This window comes from Pezoporus flaviventris, unplaced genomic scaffold (genome assembly GCF_033815535.1).
Source record: "Pezoporus flaviventris isolate CSIRO_AGI_PZ_B2104156 unplaced genomic scaffold, CSIRO_AGI_Pfla_v1 ptg000041l, whole genome shotgun sequence".
Taxonomy (NCBI): domain Eukaryota; kingdom Metazoa; phylum Chordata; class Aves; order Psittaciformes; family Psittacidae; genus Pezoporus; species Pezoporus flaviventris.
In genome coordinates, this window is record NW_026892589.1 from 1,918,512 (window position 1) to 1,938,248 (window position 19,737).

The 19,737-nt window shown below is 53.7% G+C and overlaps 1 protein-coding gene across 4 annotated transcripts in view; it reads left to right on the plus strand.

Annotated features, from left to right (window-relative positions):
* Positions 1-19,737, plus strand: part of NOS1 (nitric oxide synthase 1) — a 74,621-nt gene that overhangs the window by 6,402 nt on the left and 48,482 nt on the right. For 2 of the 4 annotated variants that reach the window (XM_061465775.1, XM_061465779.1), the window contains exon 1: positions 12,804-13,105. The exons of 1 other annotated variant lie outside the window; for it this stretch is intronic. The gene's annotated coding sequence lies outside the window, so the exon portion shown is untranslated. Of the gene's footprint in view, positions 1-7,639; positions 7,826-12,803; positions 13,106-19,737 lie in introns of those variants that run through there. One more of the 4 variants, XM_061465778.1, reaches the window with a different exon arrangement.

The following is a 19,737-nucleotide window of genomic DNA, read 5'->3' on the forward strand; positions in this document are numbered from 1 at the left end:
CCGTGCTCCCATCAGGCGGAGCTGGTGGAGGTGAAGCTCCTTCCTGCTCTGTCTTGTTCTCTGTTGGCTTCTGCTCAAGACCAGCCACCAAACCTGTATGAGGTCTCCAAGCCCAGCCTGTACCAGCAATCTCAGTGCTCTGCCTTGCACCCTGCCTCCTCCGCCTGTGCCACGGGCACCTTTGCTCAAGGCAGAGCCGGCGGTGGCTGCTCAGAGCTGTGACCCAGCCAAGCCAATAGAATGGTTAAGGTTGGAAGGGACCTTAAAGCTCACCCAGTTCCATCCCCCTGCTATGGGTAAGGACACCTCCTCTAGACCATGTAACTCCAAGGATGACCACGCCGTGTGTTTGACCATCTTCATGGGGATCATTTCTTCCCCTCAATAGCTCAGAATTTCTCATGTTCCAGCTTGTGCCATTGCATCTCATCCTGTCTCTGGTGACCTCCACCTGTATTCTCCTCAGCTTCCACTTAGGTGGTTGCAGACAACCATCGGGTCTCTTCTTCCCTCTTCTTCTTTGGGAAGAAGGAGCCCAACTCCTGCAGCCTTCCCTTGTGCATTGTGTCCAGTCCTTGACTGGGTTGGTTGTTTCCAATAGGCTTCCTCCAGTGTGTCCATGTCTGCCTTATCCTGGGGAGCCCAGAACTGATCACCACGTGGAACTGCAAGTACCAAATAGAGGGGAATAATACAGAGGGGGAAGCAATCTGTGCTGGCCAAGCTGCAGCGTGGTGGCTTGTGTCCACGAGGATCTCCAGATCGTTTTCCCCAAAGCTGCTTTCCAGTGATTTGGACGCTGATACTTGGGGTTATCCCATTCCAGAGGCAGGAATCAGTGTTTGCCTTTGAGTTCCCTGAGCCCCTGTTGGGCTGCTTGTTGGATCCATTGTGGTCCCTCTGGGTAGCAGCTCTGCCTTCCAGCGTGTCAACTGTTTCCCCCATCTGGTATCACTTGAAAATGAGCTGAGTGCAGCCTGATTTACCTGCTTATCCACTGTTTGCCAACAAGGATGCTACAGGAGGCTGTCAAAGGCCATGCCTAAGTGAGGTTATAGAGCTTGCACTGCTCTGTCCTGGTCCACAGAGCCAGTCCTCTCAACTGGAAGGTGATCAGGTGCATTGGCCGTGATTTACACCTAATAAATCCCTGCTGGCAGTTCCCAATGACTCTTTGCCCATCATAGGTGGAAACAGCTTCCAGGAGGATTTGCTCCATCACCTCCTCAGGCAAACTGAGCAGCCCTACATCATCCTTGCTGGATGATGGGTGACATTTGCCTCTTCCCTGTCCGAAGGAAACTCATCTCATCCCCAATGTCATTCAGCAGCAGAAGCAAGGGTGAAGGCAACCCTGGCAGAGCAGAGAGCCCATCGCAGCCTCCTCTCCCCCACCTTGCCTTTCTCCTCAAGGTTATCCCAGGGAAGATATCTGTGTTTCCAGGCAGCATCACACTCCTTGTGCCCCCACCTCTCCAGACAATTGCTTCTGTTTGGAGCTGTTGCTGTTTTCTAGTGGCTGCTGGTTCCCCATTCGGATACCTTCGTAATCCACCAAGGGACCTCGCATCTCCCTTCCTTTCTTCTTGTTTTCTTCTTCTAAAGCAATTAGCGTGGCTCAAGCCCTCTGCAATCCATCAATTAATACAAGCTGCGGCAGTAAATTAAAGGGAAACAGGAACAACTATGCTGGGATTAGGTCACTGAAACTATAAACTTTGGAACAAATCAGATTTCCTTGGGAAGGGAAATGGACAGCGGTGATATGTCAAGTTGTGAGATGAGGCAGGCTCAGAGCAACTTTCCAGAGTCTCCTGACTTGGCTGCTGGATGCCAGAACTTCTTCCCTAGGGAAAGTTTTGGGTTGCCAGACCCTGTTGCTGCTGAGAAATGTTTGGATGGCCAAACAAACAAACAACAAGAAGGAAAATGGGAAAGAGGATGTTGGGGAGCTGCGTGCCTGCTTTGGGCAGTGTGTAGTTGTACCGGGACTTGCTGCCAGCCATTGTCAGGCCCTGTATCCCATCCTCTGTGGTGGCTGATGCTCTTGGATGTTGCATGTGGCTGTGCTAGAAGGTTGGATTTGTTCAATACCAGCTCACAAAGTAACACTTCTGTCCTGCACAGCAGTGGTAGGAGCAATGCTGGGAAGAGTGATGATGCTCAGGGGTCCCTGCAGAAGGGCCAGAGGAAGGCAGGATGCTCACAGCTCTGTGCCAGCTCAGCTTGCAGCCAAAAGGGGCTAAAAATGCTTCCCAAAAGCCAAAGTGACCGGTCCAGTGGGAATTTCTGCACTGAGGGAGCAAGAGCATCCTTGTCCTAGTGCTCTGCCGAGGTCCTCATTCTCTGCACCTCGCCAGGACAGACAGAATGGATGGAGGTCATCAGACATCTCTCTCCTCAGGGGATATCCATTTGTGTTCCCAGGGATCTGAGGGTTTATACCCTCCTGGCAGGGCTCATGTTCTCATTAGCCATGTAAACGCATCACCCTTTCTAGCCTCTTACTCAGCTCTTGGCTTCAGTGAGACGCTGCAATCTGAATTACACGCTGCGTGCATGAGTGCAACTTTCCCTGCTCTCATCCCTCACTCCTCTTTTCCCAGAGCTTCTCTCTTCACCTGAGCTTCATCCCCTGGGCTGATCATGCAAAACCCCTGCGGTCCCCACTGCCTTCGCTGTAATGTCCTGTGAGCACAAGCTGAGCCCCAGCACTTAACCCCTGCCCACACAGCTTTGTTAGCAGCAGTGTGAAGGCAGCCGCATCCCTTCACCTCCAGACAAATGCCTCGCTAATGAAGGAACATCTGCTGGTGGAGCTGAAACAGCGTGGGAGCTGCGGGGATGGGGATGCAGGGCTCTGCCTTGAAAAACAACCCTGACTGTCTTTTTCTTGCTTCCAGCACTAATGATGCTTCTCAGCCACCCCAGCTTGTTCTGAGAATCAAAACTGGGAGACAACATCCTGGGCTCCTCTTGTTGTCAGAGGAGAGGCATGCGGAGGTGGGCTCCAACACCTCCCAGGGCTCCCACTTCTCACTGCAGAAGGGCCATAGTGGGTGATGCTCCCAGGGGATCGCAGGGGACCAGATGTCCCTGCAGTGGTTGGTGAGGACTCTGCCATGGCAAAAGCTCCTTGGAGCAGATGTGTGATGGAGTAAGGTGGAGATGGAGATGCACGTCTTGCATCAGTAAGATGTGGTGGAGAGCACGGTCTTGACAGTCTTGGTTAACCAAGTTTCTTGCCTTTGGTTCAACCAAAGCTGTGCTGTCTCTCCCTGCTCTAAGGGAAGGCAAACCAGGCAAACCCTGCACGTGTTTTGCACTCCTTTCTGAAGTGTTTCAGTCCCATCCAGGGATGTCATTGAGACACTTCTCACCACTGTCATCAGTCGTACGCGCAGTATTTTGCAATGCTCCTGTCACAGCCTCCCTGCCCGGGGCCGTGCTCCTGTCCCAAACATGCAGTCAGCTCCAGGCTCTTGCACAAGCTGACTTTGCCACCCCCAGCCTGTTGTTTCTGCTGGCTGCTGCTGGGGACAGCGTTTGTGTCCTCTCCATGTATAAATCAGTGTGGTAATGAAGCATCAGGAGCAGATGTTCTCCCCTGTGAAGCTGCAGAGGTGGTTTCACACGCAGTGCTACACCCAACTTGCTGCTCTTTCACCACCTTTTCCTTGTACTGGGTGGGGACAAGGATGAGGGAAGCAAATTGATTTCAGCATCACTGAAGGCGAAACCTTGTCTTGGCTGTTGTAGTGGCCGCGTGTAATTTGGCTTCTTTCTTGATGTTTTCATCTGAATTATTCTTTCCTAAGCCCTCCTTCCCTCATAATGACAGAGTTGAACCCAGAAAACACTGGGTTACCAAACAATGTGATGCCAACCAAACACCTTCATGTTCATGTAAACTCCAAGACTGATGTTAGGGGGATCCTCAACCAACTTACACGAGCATCTCAGTACTGCTTGAGGTGCAGCAGACAGGGTATGTCCTATTTAATGCTGCAGCAGCACCTGCATTACTTCAGTGTCTTGCTTGCATTTCTGAAGTCAATACCCCCAGAACCCTCATGGGAAGCAAGAGGTTGAGTGAGAATGAGCCATAAGGCTGGAAGAACCCAAGACAGCAAAGAAAGGTGGGATTTGTAGGGCTCTAACACAGCCTGGGACAACGTCTGCTCAAGCCTCTGCAAGCAGCACCCACGTTCACACCAACAGCCTCAATCTTTGGCTCCCCTCAATCTTCCCTTCTCTGTGTCCACCTGCATCTTGGGCTCCTGTGGCTGCTTGGGGTTTTCTGGGGTCCTCGAGCCTGTTGGGAGTGGAGATGACTGCAGCGAGATTGGGAGGTTCAGACACTGGCTAATCCTGTTAGGAAGGCAGTGGTTATTGCAGGGCTTCCAGTGGGACCTGCTAAATGAACCATAATGCTGTAATGAGATTTCCTTTTCCCGGCCAGACTAAATGTTCTTGGCCACTGGGAATAAAAGGTCGAGGAGGGGAGAGAAAAATAAAGAGAGGGAAAGTAAAAGGGGAGGGGGAAGCCTGTCTCAGGCTCCGTCTATCTCCATTGCATCAAAAAGCTCTCGGATGTGCCTGGTTATTGCAGCTCACTTCTGTGCTCTGTGAGTGCAACTCAGGGCCATAGCTACTCTGTCCTCCTCTGCAGGGGGTTGATGGGACCCTGAGAGCAAGAAAAACACGTTTGAGGCGGTGATAGAACGCCGAGATTCAGAGAAGGCGAGAGAGGCTTCTTTAGGTACCAGCAGGATGCTGGGGAGAGAAACAGGCTGTGGGGCCATCGAGGAGAAAACGTGCCCTAGAGAGACAGCGGATTCTTTGTATGAAAGCTGGATTCCATGAAGAATGTCCAAAGTGTGCTGCATTCTGACTTGTAGTGCAATAGGGGAAAGCCAGCAGCCTCCTGCTCTTCTCCAGCTGTGATTACAGGCTGTCTGCAGGGGAGGATGCTTTGGGCTGGGGCAGCTCGGCGCTGGTCCTGTGCTTGTTCTGCATTGCGACACCCATTAAGATGTGCTCCTGGTGATTTGGGTGGGATGAAGTCAGGGCAGAGATGGATCTGATCCATTGCATGAGCTTTGCAAACAGTGGGGGTTTTAGATGAAAACCCAAGCTGAGGCTGATGTTAGCTCCAAGACCATCCCCTGTTCACGCTGGACCGTTGGCCAGCTGGTGGGGATGGCTGCTCTCCTTGGGCAGCAAGGGCATGAGACAACATGTTTGTGATTCAAACAGCAACTCTTGCTCCTGGTGAGGGGCTCTGGTGTGCATTGGTGTGACCCCTTGCTCCCCAACAAGGCTGCCGAGCCCCAAGCGGTGGCACTGGTGGCAGGAGTGACATTTGGGTCACACAAGGCTGATGCCACCTTGGCCACAGGCTCGGCCACTGGTAACCCACCCGGTTCACTCACAGCCTCTGCTAAGGCTGCATCCCTTTCTCCTCCTCCATCAGCTTGTTTGCAGGTGTTCCCAAACATCCCAAATTGGCCTCATTTGACCCTCAAATGAGGTCTTTATGGGGAAGGGCTGGGTTCTTTGTTCCATTGCTTGCTCCAGTGGGGTCTCCGCTGGGGAGCAGTTTGGGGCTGGGAGCTTTTGATGCAGGGAGAGATCCGCCTGCTGTGACTTGGTGTTTTGCAACAGCTCGTTTCTTGTTTGATCTTGATCTTGCTTGGGGTCCTTTCCTATTCTTTCTTTTTGAAAGTCTGACTCTAATTTATTGCTGTCTAAATGGCAAACATAAGCTTTCGGGTTGCCAAGTCCCAAACTGGGTTTCTCTGGCTGTGGCTGGTGCTTTGGGGGGAGCATTTTCCAGCCTTCCCCTGCTCCAGGGATTCCTGATGGTCCTTTAACCTCGCAGTGAAAACCCTGAGCCCTGTCTCTTGGTCCTGGGGTCGCTGCAAACACATTGGCTGACCCCGGCCCTTTCTGTGCCTCAGTTTCCCCACTTGGATTGGTAAGAGGATGGTTATTTTCCAGTGCTTCACAGGGTTCTGCTTCTCAGGTCCGAGGTGGCCTCTTTAGCTGTCGGGCTGCTTTTCCTGTTTACTATGTTTTCAGCCTCAAAGCTCTCCCTCAGGCTGCGTGGATGGGTGCCTCCAGTCCTAACTCTGAGCCTGTTTCCAGGCCATCAGCTGCTCCTGCTGCAAAACCCCTCAAATGACGATAGGAAAACAACACTGCTAAAAAGAAAACTCTGTTTGGATGCCACCTCTCCTGGTACCTTCTGAGGTCCACAGCCCCAGATCCTGGCCTTGGAAGGGCAGTACCATTGCTGGGCTGGAGATGGGGGCAGCAGAGATGGGTCTGTCCTGTTCCACCAGCTGTGGTGCTTGGCCAGCACAGGGGCAAAGCCTGTGGGTCTCCATCCTCTTGCCTGGGCTCTTCTCCAGTGTTTAGTGATGGGTTGAGAGGGGGATTCAGCACATCTGGTGTGCGGTGGTGACAGCCACATCTGGAGACACCGATGAAGCCCAGAGAAGCTGCAGCCCCTCTGGACCCCAGCTTCAACCCAACTCCCTTTGCCAATGTGCTTCTGCCAGTGGCCTGATGGCAAAGGGACCACGTCCTGTGCTGGAGCGGCCACTGAAGGAGCCTGAGGGTGATGGCAGTGCCTGCTGGGACCTCACTTCTCCTGCTTTGGGGGCAAGGTGGGACCCATCATCCCAGATCCAGAGCTGGACTGGGAGCAGAAGTGGATCAGGATTGCTGTGGAGCAGTAAATCCTACAGTCATGAGCCCTGGGCTGAGCTGATACCAGCCAGCTCTGCTCAAAGCAGTGTGGAAAGGTGAGGACATCCACAAGCAAAGCCCAAAGCTATAGCGGGATGTAGGCAAAACCATGGGTCAGATGTTAACGTCACAGCAATCAACTTAATTGGGGCTCTCCAAAGGGTGTTAAAATGCAGCAGGAAAAGCAGGAGCCTGGAAATAAAACCATTTGGGGCCCCTGCAGTGTTTCCCTGTTGTGGAGAGCCAGGATTTCCTGGGATTTCACCTCCTCCCTCGACAAACTGGGCAGGATCCCAAGACTAGGAAGGTCTATGTGTGCCCACCAGGAAACCTATCTTTACCTAGGACTGGCGCATCCTCGAGGGGGGTGTTAACTCCAGCTTGAGAGCAAGGAAAACACATTTTAGTCCCCCCAAAGCAGCTGGGTTGGGGTTATGGGCAGCAATGTCACCCTTTGGTGGAGCTACCATCACCCACAGGAGGTATCGAGAGGTGGAAATCCTCCTGCTCTTAAACACAGGCACAGTTTTCCTTCTCCAACAGCACCAAAACAGAAGGTTTGGGGGTGTTCTCTTTTTGGGGGTACCTTTGGTACCTCTTTCCTAAGGAAACGGGGCTCACCCAGCTGCGCTCTGCTTTATCCGCCCGCCTCATCCTAACAAACCCAGCTAATTTCCACCAAATTTAATGGGAGGGTTGAGACCTCAAAAACAGGATGTTTTTGGTGAGTTGCATGAAAATGGGTGCCAGGTGGCTGGAATGAGCGGGATGCCGAGCAGGGGGCTGGGATTTGGGCTGAAATCCATGAGGCACTGGTGATCTCACAAGGAAACATCGAGGATGTTTTCAACCGTAGGCAAAGTCTCTGTCAGTGTTATTAGAGCTGACGTCAAGGCTGTTTGAGGATGAGGTCCCCAGCACTAAGGAAGCTCTCACAGGTAACCCCAGTGAGCTGCTCAGCCCCTATTTCCTCCCATTAGCGGGGTCAGCCTTGCTTCCCGGAGCCTGGAACCAGAGGAGCTGCACACGAGCCAGGATTTGGCCACAGGGAGCACCTTGCGGCTTGGAGGTAGGTGAATCACTGGGGCTGAGCTGGGTTTTGGGAGCCAGGAACTGTAAATAGCTTTTTTAAACCAAAAGCAAGCTGTGAACTCAGGGCCTGGCACGTTGAAACTTGCTGCTGGGGCTTCACATGGGGCTGCTGAGCTCCCCTGGCTGGGCTGGCGTTTGTCAGCATGGTTTGGAGAAGGGTTTGCTTCATCTTGGCTCGACGAGAAGCAGCTGGGTGACACCTTTAAACTGCAGCAGTGCTTCAGGATCCCATTCAAGTCCTTCCAGGGAGAAATCTGAATTCCTGGCATACTTCTGCAAACTTCTCTGCAGTCGGTGGGAATCCTGAGCATCGCCTTTCCTTTGTCTGGGTTGTGGAAGAAAAGGAGAAAATCCACAGCTCTGTCTCTTGCCTTCTTGTTTTCATCCTTTTTTGGGGAGCTGCTGATGTTTGGGCTGGCATTGATCCTTGGTTGCCGTTTGGCCGTGGCCTGATGATGCTAACAGGGAGGTGGGTGACCAGCACCTTTGTGTCCCCCTGTGCTTGCACATCTCTTGCTGGGGCTGGGATCAGCCTTTCACAGTCACCTTCCCTTTGCTGCTCCATCCAGGCTGGGGCTGACGTGACAGAGGGGCTGCACAGCTCGCTCCCCCTCATGGGGTACCGCAAAGACGCCGCTTCACTTTAGCTTGTCTGCGGAGGGGACCAGGGATGCTGGCACCTCCCTCCCTCCCCATCCCGCGAGGGGCTTTGCTGGTGGGGAATGGGGTATTTTTGGCTTTTTATTTTTGCCCTTCTTGCTCTTTTTTAGAAATTAAGAGCTCACCAGCAGCTGTTTCTCTGCTTTTGGGTTTGCTTTGTGTTCTTTTTCGCAATGAATGCTTTGCAGATTTGGCTTATCAGGCTTGTCAGCCTGCTCCAAGCCCTCCGCTCTCCTCCCCGTCCCTATTTACCCAAGGCACTGGCTGACGCAGGGCCCTTTCCTGTGTTTGTCACCACCCACACCAAGGTCCTCCGGTGATAACTTCTCATTTAAGATTAGAGATTTGGGTCTTTTGGAACAAGTGTTTAAGCCACGGTCCTCTGAAACGTGTCACAATAGGGAGAAAATACATAAACCCTCTCAATATGCTGCTCCAGGTTGACACACAAGTGATGTTTCTGGTTTGGAATTACCCCAATAATTGATTCAAAGGTTAAAAGGCACCATTCAGGGGCCTGATCCCACTGGAAAGGAAAGGGCTTGAAATAGGGACTCGGATGATATAAACCACTGCGAAGTGGCTGGTTTTAGCTGGCTTTAATGATGTGGATTCTGCTGATTTCAGTGGAGTCGTGTAGCTCTGCCGCTGCCGAGCATCTGCCCCCAAACTTACAGCTGCTGGTGGATGGCTCAGGCACTTGTGCTTCAAAACAGCACTTGCATCTGAATAACCCAGAAGTAACTGGAACCCCTTCCAGCCAGTGAAGCAAGGTCTTCAAGCAGGGGGGTTTTAATCTGTCTAAATCAGATCCTGGATTTACAGGAAGTCCTTGAACTTTGGGGTGGTTTTGAGCCCTCCAACGTGTCCTTAAAATGATAATGAAAGCACTTTTGATTTTGATGGGAAGGTGGCAGGGCTTGGGTTGTGGGAAATGTGCTGCGGTGGCTGTTAAAGGTAGGGGGTCCGCGTTTTGAAGTACACCTAAAAGAAACACCAGGGAAGACGGGCAGGTATTTCTCAGCCGTGTAATAGTGATGAAACATTAATTCATCCCCCTGGAATTTCTTGTTTGTGTGCTCCCGTAATTTCATTTCTGTGGTGTCTGTACGAAGCTTGGCTGAGCTGAATGCCAGAAGCCAAATACTCTTCGACTAATATCTTTTTATTAGATTTGCTGTGTGCATGCGTGCCCGCAAGTACGTGTGACAGAGAGATCACCCTTTATAACCCACTTTATACCCTTGGAGGCGGTGCGATGCGCTCCGAAAGAATCCTTCCAGCAGCACGTTCCCACCCCTAGCCCCCAGCGCAGGGAGGTTTAATGGATACAGCTGGGTTTTGGTGGGATTTACAGGTGTCCGGTTGGAAGGGAGGGTGCTTTCAGGGCAAAGCTGATGTTTGGTAGCTCGGGGCTTGTTAGAGCTCCTGAGAATGGGACGCAAGGAATTTCACCCCCAAAACACATCCGGGAGCTGGCGCAGGGATGTGAGCTCCCTCGGCCATGTCCTGCAGGCTTTAAACGCAGTCTGGTTTGCCTCAAACCCCCATCTTTCCCCGCCCCATGCACCGTGCCGAGGGAACGATGCCAAGGAATCCCGCCGGGGCAGTGGCGTGGGCACGGCACGGGTGGAGAGGAAGGGGAAGGAGGCAGCGGGACTCCTCCTGGGCACAGGAACCTGTGTTAATGCCCACAGCGGCAGAGCCAGCAGAGAGTGCGGAGCTCTGCTGGGGACTTCCCAGGCCCCCCCTGTGCTGCTCTGCTCTGCTCTGGTCCTGGAGAGGACAAGAGCGAAGGCTCACTGCCACCTCTAGGCGAGCACCCGCATAGGCGCCCGCTCTAAACTGGAGCACAGACAGACAATCCTGGGATTTGTCCCAAATCACCGCAGTCTCCGTGCCAGACCCCCCATCAGCTGGTGTACGTGTGTGTGTGTGTGTGTGTGTGTGCAGTTACATCGCTCCTTAAGCTTTAGTATAAATATATTTAGCCGTTTCTTTATTCCCAGGGCAGTAATCCCTCCAACACGTTTCGAGTTGCATAGAAATAGCAGCCGAATAACTCCAGAGCTGTGGCTGCCGGGGATATTGTGTGTGAGCTGTGCCGGGGCCACGCTTTCCTAAGGATCTTGGAGCTGAGCATCCCGAGCAGCCACATTCCCGTTGCGTTCCCGGCTCCCAAAAGAGAGGTGGGTGAGGATGAAGGGCAGCAGGAGAGGGGAAAGAGCTCAGATCTGGGAAGGGGGAGGGAAAGGAAACTTGGGAGAGCATTAGCTGCTGGGTTTATATTTGGCTTCTCTAACCACTGGCAGCATATGGCCAGAGGCAAGCAGAGCTGAGCTGATTTCAGAGAGGGGGAACTGGGATGTAGCTGTGTGAGGGGCAGGGAAAAGGCTATTCCCGATCCCAAGCAGGTTTGGGGGATAACTTGCATGGTGGCACTGCCTGCATTTGCTCAGAGCTGTGAGAAGGGGGGAAGCAACTTCCGTGGATGGGGGGGGGGGTTCTCCAGAGCTGGGGTCTCTTTGGGGTTCTCATCTACCCGTGAAGGATGAGGCAGGATGATAGGAACACGTTTCCTGTGGAGAAATCCTTCTCACAAATGCTCTTGGCTGGAGGAAGGAAGGTGCAAACATTTGCTGTCACAAGAGCTGTGTGGGAACGGGCTCGCTGGGTGCAGATGGGCTGGAGAGGGTCTCGCTCCACCTTCTCCATTCACAGCCCAACATCTGCCTCATTAGTTGCTTATGAACCTCCAAGCCTCCCTCTCTGGGCTGACTCATGGCCACCAGCTGGAGGGAAAGTCTACCTTGGGGCTGCTCCCAGCTTAGGGGGACGAATGGGACGTGCACAGGCCGGCAGCATCCTCCTGCTTGCCCAGATTTACCTTCTCCAGCAACGCTCCAGCTGACAGTGGAATGAGCATCGTCCTGTTAAGTTCGTTCAGGTTTGCTTCCCCAGCATGGCTTTGTCTCCTGCAGTTCTGCCTCACAGGCAGGAGGGCACAAGAGCAGCGAGGTGCTGGAGGCCGCAGCTCGTGCTGTGTTTCGGGGTGCCTTTGGCAGTGCAGTCTCTTTGAACACCTCCCTGCAGTGCTAAGGCCAGGCTCGAAGATGGGAGCACTGAAAGAGGGGAAGGGTTTGTGTTTCTCTTCAGCTGAGAATTTTCAGCCTGGGACAGGGTCATGCAGCGCTGGTGTGCACCTACACAACCCTCCACGGGGCAGGTTTCCCTGCCCAGAGCATCAGAGCAGCTGTCGTTGGTTAGCTTACTATTAGATTAGTCCCCTTGCATCTAAATAGCCCTAATTATGTTTTCATTAGCCCCAGACAGTGTGCTACAGCGTGATGTATGAGGCGAGTGAGGAGGGGGGAGCAGGGGGAAAGCAGCCCCAGTTCTGCTACCACATTTGCCTATCCTCTCCCCTTCACCACCTCTGCGAAACTCCCAGTGTGCCGGGAGGGAACAGGGCTGCTCCTTTTCCTCTTCCCTGTGGGAAGTTTTGTAATTGAATCTCCTGCTGTGCTGCATTTGCCTGCCTCAGAGCAGCCATGGGGCAGGGAGCCCGAGCTGCCGGGCATCCACGGGCCATGTACCTTCAGCAGGCTGCAGCCACCTCTCCCCGCTCCAGTGAGAGCTGCCTTCTGGCCCTGGGAGGAGGCTGCAGCAGGTGAACCTCGTATCCCTGCCCAAGAGCCCACTTGGGTTTATATAATACTATATATCTATAATTGTGTGTTTGTTGTTGCCATGGGAATGAGCACAATTGTAAATCCTGGAGACTGATGTCAAGCCTTGGGCTTGCACTGGGCCTTATCAGGGGCAGATAGAGAGTCAGAAATGGGGTGATGGGGTGAGGAGGAGCCCCTTTGCTCCCTAACCTGCGTGCAGCCCAGGCTCGGTTCTGCCAGCAGAGGTACAGGCAGCTTTGGTGCTCAGGGCATCACAGCGGGGTTGGTGCCATCTGCCCTGGGTGCAGAGAGGGCAGGGGCAGACCTGGCAGCAAGGGAAAGAGGGGGCTTTCCTGCAGCCATCAGCGCACAGCCCGGCCGGGAGCAAGAAGGGGGGTGTGAATGCAGCCTTCCATGGGCCCTGAGGCGGTTGCTGGTGCAGCGGGGCTGGGCAGGGGCAGGCAGAGCCCGGGTCCGGGGCGGGCTGCGGCGCGGAGCTTCCCGGCAACAAGTGGGGGCCGGGGGGTGTCTCTCGGCTGTTTAATTGTGGGGGGGGGGGTGTGGAATTGGGGAGGGGGAGAGCGATGCTCCCCGGTAAGGGGAGGGAGGGGGAAGAAAAGCCACGCTGGAAATGAGGTTATATAAAAGATGTATGATTTGGAGAGCAGAGTGTCTCCTAATGAGGGCTGCACCGGCTCGCTCCACACCCATAAAAACCCGGGTTGGACGTCAAAGCGGATTCGTTTCGGTGATGCTGGGATAAAGGGGCGCAGCAAGGACTGGCTCCCTCCCCGCCAGCCCAGCCGAGCCCAGCGCCGCGCCGGGCTCCGTCCGTCCGCCCGCTGCGCCCGGAGCCGCCGGGAGGGATGCACCGGGCGGGGCCGGGGACAGGGCCGGGGACGGGGCCGGCTCCTCTCCGCCGCACGGTAGGTGGGGAGGGCGGGCGGGCTGCCCCCAGCCCCGCACCGGGGCCGCTTCTCCGGGAAACTTTGCGGGGGGATGCGCGGAGCCCCGCGGGACCGTGCGCTCCTTCGGGCGCCCGTCGGAAGCGCTCCCCGGTGCCCCCGGGGCTGCGCCGCGCCGCCGTGCCCTTGGCTGGGGACGGGCACGGGGTGGCAGCCGCGGGTGCTCAGCCCCGCCGGTGCGGGCAGCCGGGAGCTGCCTCCGGCTGCAGGAGCCCGGGGCTCGGTGAGGGCAGCCGGGGTGTCCCCGGGCCCCGCGCCGCGGATGGGAGCGGGGGGCATGGGTGGGGTCTGCCCGGCTAAAGCCGCTTTGCTGGTCCAGCGAGTGGGGCTCGGGTGTTTCTGCGTCCCCCCCGCCGCCCTCCGCACCCCCGGGGCTCCGCTGCAAACTCCGTGCTCGGCTCCCCCCCCCCCTCCGCCTGTCCTTTCGGCTGGGGGGGAGCTGCAGGAACGGAACGAAGCTGCTGGGTATTTCCCTCCCCCGTAACTCTTTGCAGCAAGTTGGGATGGGGCGAGGCGGGCGGCTGGAATGGGGGAGCGGTTCACCGGGGAGGACCCGGCACACACGGGACGGGGAAGGAAGGGACCGGGACCGGGACCGGCGGAGACGAGGACCCGGGTGCAGAGATGGGAGGGGGAAGTTGACAGAGGCAGTTTCCCTTGATGGGGGGGGGTCAGGACTGTTCCCCCCCATCCCCTCCCGCGGAGGGGCCGTGCCGGAGCTGTCCCGGGTGCTGATCGCTGCCCGACGGGAATCGCGACATATCCCCCCCCCGCGACAGCGCGGGCACCATCAGGAGGGGCTCCGTGCTGCAGGAGGTGCCACCACCAGCCCGGCGCTGGGTTGGGGATGACCCGGAGTGTCCCCGGGGCGCTGGGGTGGGAGCAGGGTCCGCATGCATCCCATTCGGGAAGAGGCACCCTAAAACGGCTCCAGCCCCCCGAGTGCAGCCCTGGGATGCCCCGCTCAGCACCGCCTCCAGTCCTCCGGAGGGGGTCATGCCGGTTCTTGCCCCTTCTCCCTCCCCAGCCGGGACCTCGATAGTCCCCTCTGAATGCGCTTTAAATGCAGAAGGGAGTTGTCGCAGGAGCAAGGGGATTGAGCCGTGCTTGCCCTGCCTGTGGGCTCGCTCTTGGCTTAGTTTGTGGTAGACAGTAGAAAGCTTCTGGTTTTTACTGTCAAAGCAGCAGAAAAAGAGACCTCTGTAGAGGCACATCTGGAGCATCTGGTGCTGGGGTGGGCATGCATCGCCCCATCCAGCTCCAGCCCCACAGAGCCTTTCCCTGCCTCGGCTCCGCAGCCCAGGTGCAGACATTTTCTTCCAATGCTTTCAAGTTATGACTGTCAGGAGGAAATTCTGGCAGCAACTTGACAACGATCTCGCCGAGTCCCCGAGGAGCTGATCCGCCTCCCACCGCAATGGAGGGGAAGTGTCTCCTTCCTTCCCGTGGGAGCACAGGCTGTCTGGAGCGGGAGACGTGGGAGATTGCGGGGGGCAGTTGCAGTGGCTGGGGGCTCGACTGCTTTAAATGCCAGCTCGTCTTCCTTTTCTGCATCCCTAAATGCTGATGGCTCAGGCAGGGATCTATAGGGATCATCACACAAAAGCTGTAGGAAGCTTTTGGGGCAGGGGGGCTGTTCACAGTAGGATCTCCCCAGGATTTCTACCTGCACGTCTTGGTTGGCTATGTCTTTTCTGTTAAAGGTCTTAGTGAGGACGTCCTATCGTAAAGAATTTGGGTTTGCATCAGCGATTTCTTCCTCCCTCTGTTTCTTTCTTGCTTGTAATACCCAGAATATTTCCTTAAGGATGCTACACACTCCGTTACATACTCTCCCGTTTTAACGCGTGCATGTGTTTGCAAACAAACTCCCAGCACAAAGTCTCCTCTTATGCAGACCTGGGGTCTGAGGGGCTCTTCCTCTGATCAGACACCTGCACTGGGAGAAGCGCTACATTCCCTCATGAGCAAAGGAGAGTGACAAGTCCTTGTGCCCTTTGAATCCTGCTTATTCCCTCTGCCAGTGCAATGATCGTGAGCGAGTACCGGAGAGGCCATCTTAGGCAGAGGGGTTTGGGCTCAATCCTCACTTGCAGTTAACGTTGTGTTCCTACTGATGGGGAGGGGTTGGTCCTCCCCCGGGCACGTTTTACCCCGCTCAGCTTTTTCTTTCCACCCCCTGCTTTGCTCGTGTATTTTGTCTTTTCCATTTCAGTAGAGTATCTGTACAAAGGCTTAGGAAATCTGCCAGATTGCCTAAATCAGTGCCTGAAAACAACTATATATAGTAACTGATAAGTCACATGAGCTCGGCTCGCATAGATTAGCATCTACCTCTCCTGAGTAATGAGAATATTGTTTGATACTTGTTGATACCATCAATTTTTACTAAAGAAATGCAATCCTGACAGGAGGGGACCGGTTTTGAAAGGAGGCTCCAAATGAAGCAAAAATGCCTTTGCTGTACTCACGCTGTTCTGATTGTATCGTGTGCATTAAATCAGATCTATATACGAGATCTGATCTCTTGTGCGTAGCCAAAAATAACTGTATTGTGTCCTGAAGAGGGAAGGATCTGTCAGCCCCTTTCTGGCTGAAGCCAGATGTAACATGTTCATTCCAAGTGGATTGCGACGGGCTGTGTGTGATACCTGACCCAATGCGTTGCCACCCTCCACGGCAGCTGTAAAGCAAGCGGATTGAAGTGCCGATGTGATGCCAAGCGAGTGCTTGGGATCTGGCTGTGAGCATGAGAAACACACAGTCTGGAAAGCCCATATGTTAGCAGTATGTTGGTGCTATATGCAGAGTGTGGAAGCCTGCAAGTACTCTGTGTGTGTATATACAAAACCGGAGGTATTTATGCTAAGGCAACTCCTTATGCTTGACGAGATCTTGCAATGCTCTTCAAGGACAGGCTTGTCCTAATCCTTTTTTTGCAGAGTCTCAAGTCCATGTTTTCAGACATGCTGAAAAGATGCAGTTCTTCTTTGCCTTGATAGTCATGGAAGCTCAGTAGTCTCTTGAGAGCAGGACCCATCCTTCAAAATGAATGCATCCTTGGAAATACCAGTGGCACGTTGTGGTGAGTGCCTCCAGTCCCACTGGAGTGCAGGGGGACTGTGGTCCTGGTGTGACAGCCTGCCCCACTGCTGCCTCTCCCCGTAATACCATTATTGAGGAGCAGCATCGTAGGAAGCCAAAATCATCTCCTTTGGCATGGGCAAAACCTCTCTTTCCAAGAGGGGCTGGGGCTGCTGCAGGCAAAGGCAGCATCACCAGCACAGGATTGTCCCATGGGAGAAGGGGAAAGAACCGATGAGCATCAGGGCCAGTTTCTGTTCCTCTCTCTCATGCACTCATAGAACCCCAGACTGGTTTGGGTTGGAAAGGACCTCAAAGCCCATCCAGCTCCAACCCCTGCCACAGGCAGGGACCCCTTCCACTGGAGCAGCTTGCTCCAAGCCCCTGTGTCCAACCTGGCCTTGAACACTGCCAGGGATGGGGCAGCCACAGCTTCTCTGGGCACCCTGTGCCAGCGCCTCAGCACAATTTAATTTTCAAGGAAAGAGTTAGAAAGGAAACAGAAAATTCCACCTCCCCATCTCCCCCAGTCCTGCCTAAATCAGAGCCAGAGCCCTTCCTAGGACATGAAATGGGTCCCAGGAGGCATCCCGAGACCTTTGCTGCTGCTGGTGGTACTATGGCAACAAGTGCTAATGCAAAACCCTAAGAAAAGTGCAGACAGAAACTCGGGAACAAATTATCTTCCTTTTTGTCTTGCACAGTCACTGAGGATGAGGGTGCATGGAGGGTGTGAGCTCTGCTCTGCCTCCATGGACCCAATTCATCAGCAGGGAATCGCACTTCGAGTCCTCCTGCCCCATTTGGTGTTGAAGAAGGGGGACAGAGAGAATCCCATCGCCTTTCTCACTGGGAGGCTTTCACAGGGAGCCGCTGGCTCGTGCCTCCAGACTGAGGAACCCAGGCTTGTGCCGTAAGGAGCCCGATGTTTTCCTGGGGTTTTAAATAGTGACATGAATCACTCTATCAGAAGAAGTTGGTGACAATCAGGTTTATTGCTATTTACCGTCCTAATTGGGCTGCATCTCCCACTGGCTTGATAGAGGAGGCAAATTTGATGCTATTCTGGAAGGATTTTGGGGAGTCAGCAGTAAAGGAGGGGACGAGAACGTGAGCTGCTGAGACGAGCCGGGAGCTCAATTCCTGGACTGACTCTGAGCTGCGAGCTCTGTCGCTGACTCTATTGATGCCGGCTGGCGGCTCCGGAGCTATTGCAGCTCCAGCCAACCTGCTGTGATTTCTGAATTCCCTTTTCCTTGTTCTTCCCTAAATGGAGCCACAACCCCCCTCTCGTGCTGCGATTGGATTCTGAGACCATCCATCAAGTGGCACTTTCTCATTTATTTCCTATCTACCTGTTCTGTCATTTAGGACAAAGTGGTGCGGTGTTAACACGGGTCCCATTTGTCAAACTGGAGTCGCTGGTGTAATTCCAGTCCTCTTGGCAAATTGATGGTGGTGAAATTTGTTTTACAGATGGGCTGTGCCCTAATAAGAACATCAGTTTCAGATGGGGTAAGCGGCTGAACTGACGGGTTTATCTAAACTCTGTTTCAGCCACACACCACAGGCGCCAAGAAACAGTAGAAGAGAAATGGCAGGCGTGTGACTGAAATCTGCTCAGCCTTGAACTCCAAATTAAAACAAAGCCTTGTTTCTGTCATCTGGGGGAAAAAAAAAGGAATTTTGTCAACACAGTTGTCTTGGCAACATTATAGTGATTGCCCGAGGTCTGCTTGGAGAGGCACGGTTTGTATCGGATGGGCTGAAGGGAAGAGGGATGAGGGACTTCATTAAATCACAGCAAAGTTTTGGTGCAGTTCTGCGTCCTCTAGCGTTGGTGCTCCATGGTAAGGAGTGTGCAGGATGCTGGTCTGAATAGAGAACAGAGCATTATTTCAGCTGGAAGGGACCTAGAATGATCCAACTGTTCACAAGGTGTGCCAGTGACTGCTCCTGCCAACAGGACCAGGCTTTCCTGGCTGTTAATTCCCTGGAGTGAGACAGTTGGGATGAATACAAAAGGAAGAGTAAGGAGCTGGATCAATGTGCATGTTGTGGGGCTTTAGGGCAGCTCCAGCCCAAAGATGTGGCCATGAGCAACCATGGATTGTTTGGCTTTCCAGAAAGCAACCCCATGATTAGAGGCAAATGAACCCTCTCAGGGAATGGACATGGATTTATTTATACTGGAATGCAAGCGGTTGCATTATTAACTGTTCTTTTACCAGTTATAGATGTGTTTTCAATGCAAACATCTGCGCCTTTCTGATGTGAGGGAGGTGAGGGGGTTTCCAGGACTGAGACCTCAACCATTCATCCTTTGGCAACATCCTTCTCGAGCCTGCTGCTTCCCGTGGCTGTATGAAGTGGTCCAGCAGCGATGCAGCATCGCTGGACACTGAACACTAGCACCAGGATGTTGCACAGATGGCAAAGTACCTCTTCTTTAATTCACTCCTAGGTGTAAATCAGGTTTATTGGGGATGAACAGACCACTGTGTCCAGGGGGAAACAGCCACTTCCCAGCATGGTGCACTGGGGATGGGAAGGCAGAAGCGGAGTGCATGGTTTGGCTGTGAAGGAAAAAGGGCTTGCTCCTTCCTGGGAGGATTTTGGCCAGCTTGGTGGGAGGTGGATAATTAGAGATAGCTGGGGGAGCATTGCCTATATAATGTCAGGATTAAAAGGCCATGTACACAGATACATCGTGGCGTCGGTCCGAGCTGAGCGGGAGCTGAGCACAGAACTGCTGGCATGGGCAAGCTGGCTGCCACTGAATCACTTTAATGCTCCATTTTCGGCTGCACAAACACACAGGTTTACAGTAAATGTGCATATGTTGCATCCCATCCTTCCTCATCAGATCCACTGGTGCTCCATGGGTCGTAAAAATTAAACGGGCATAAATCCATCAGCCCTGGGGTTCTTCCTTGAGCACTATAAATCCCACCAAAACTAATTAAATAGGACAATGGTGTCCATTTAAAGTTGGCACATAGAAATATAAGCCATTACCACAGCAAAGACAAGGCTCAAAATCGATTTGTGAGGGCAAGGGCAACCCAAGTGCCCACGCTGAGGGCTGCTCTTGGGTACATCCTAACTCAGCATCACTCGCAGCCCCTGGCTGGGAGAGTTAAGAGATTGTGTTAAGCTCCTAAGATTGATTTCTCCTCCGCTTTGCTTCCCAAATCAAATCAGCCAATTAACATATGTGCTGGAGTTTGTTGCTTGAAATGTTATCTGGCCGCTCTAAAAGCTTCTTGTTATTGCTTTTCGTATTGCTTGTATGTTAAGCAAATGCTTTCATCACTGCCATAGGGGAACCTCTTCTGCTGCTCTTCCCTGCACTGATGGAACCCTCCAGACAGGCGTTGTCAGTGTGGACTGGTGTTGAGATCAGGGTTAACGCTTGTCTGGGGTGCTACAAGTTTTGCTCTACAGGGTTTGTTGCTGTTCTGTGATTTGAGTTGGGTTTATGCTTTGGAAAGGGGAAGGAAACTGAG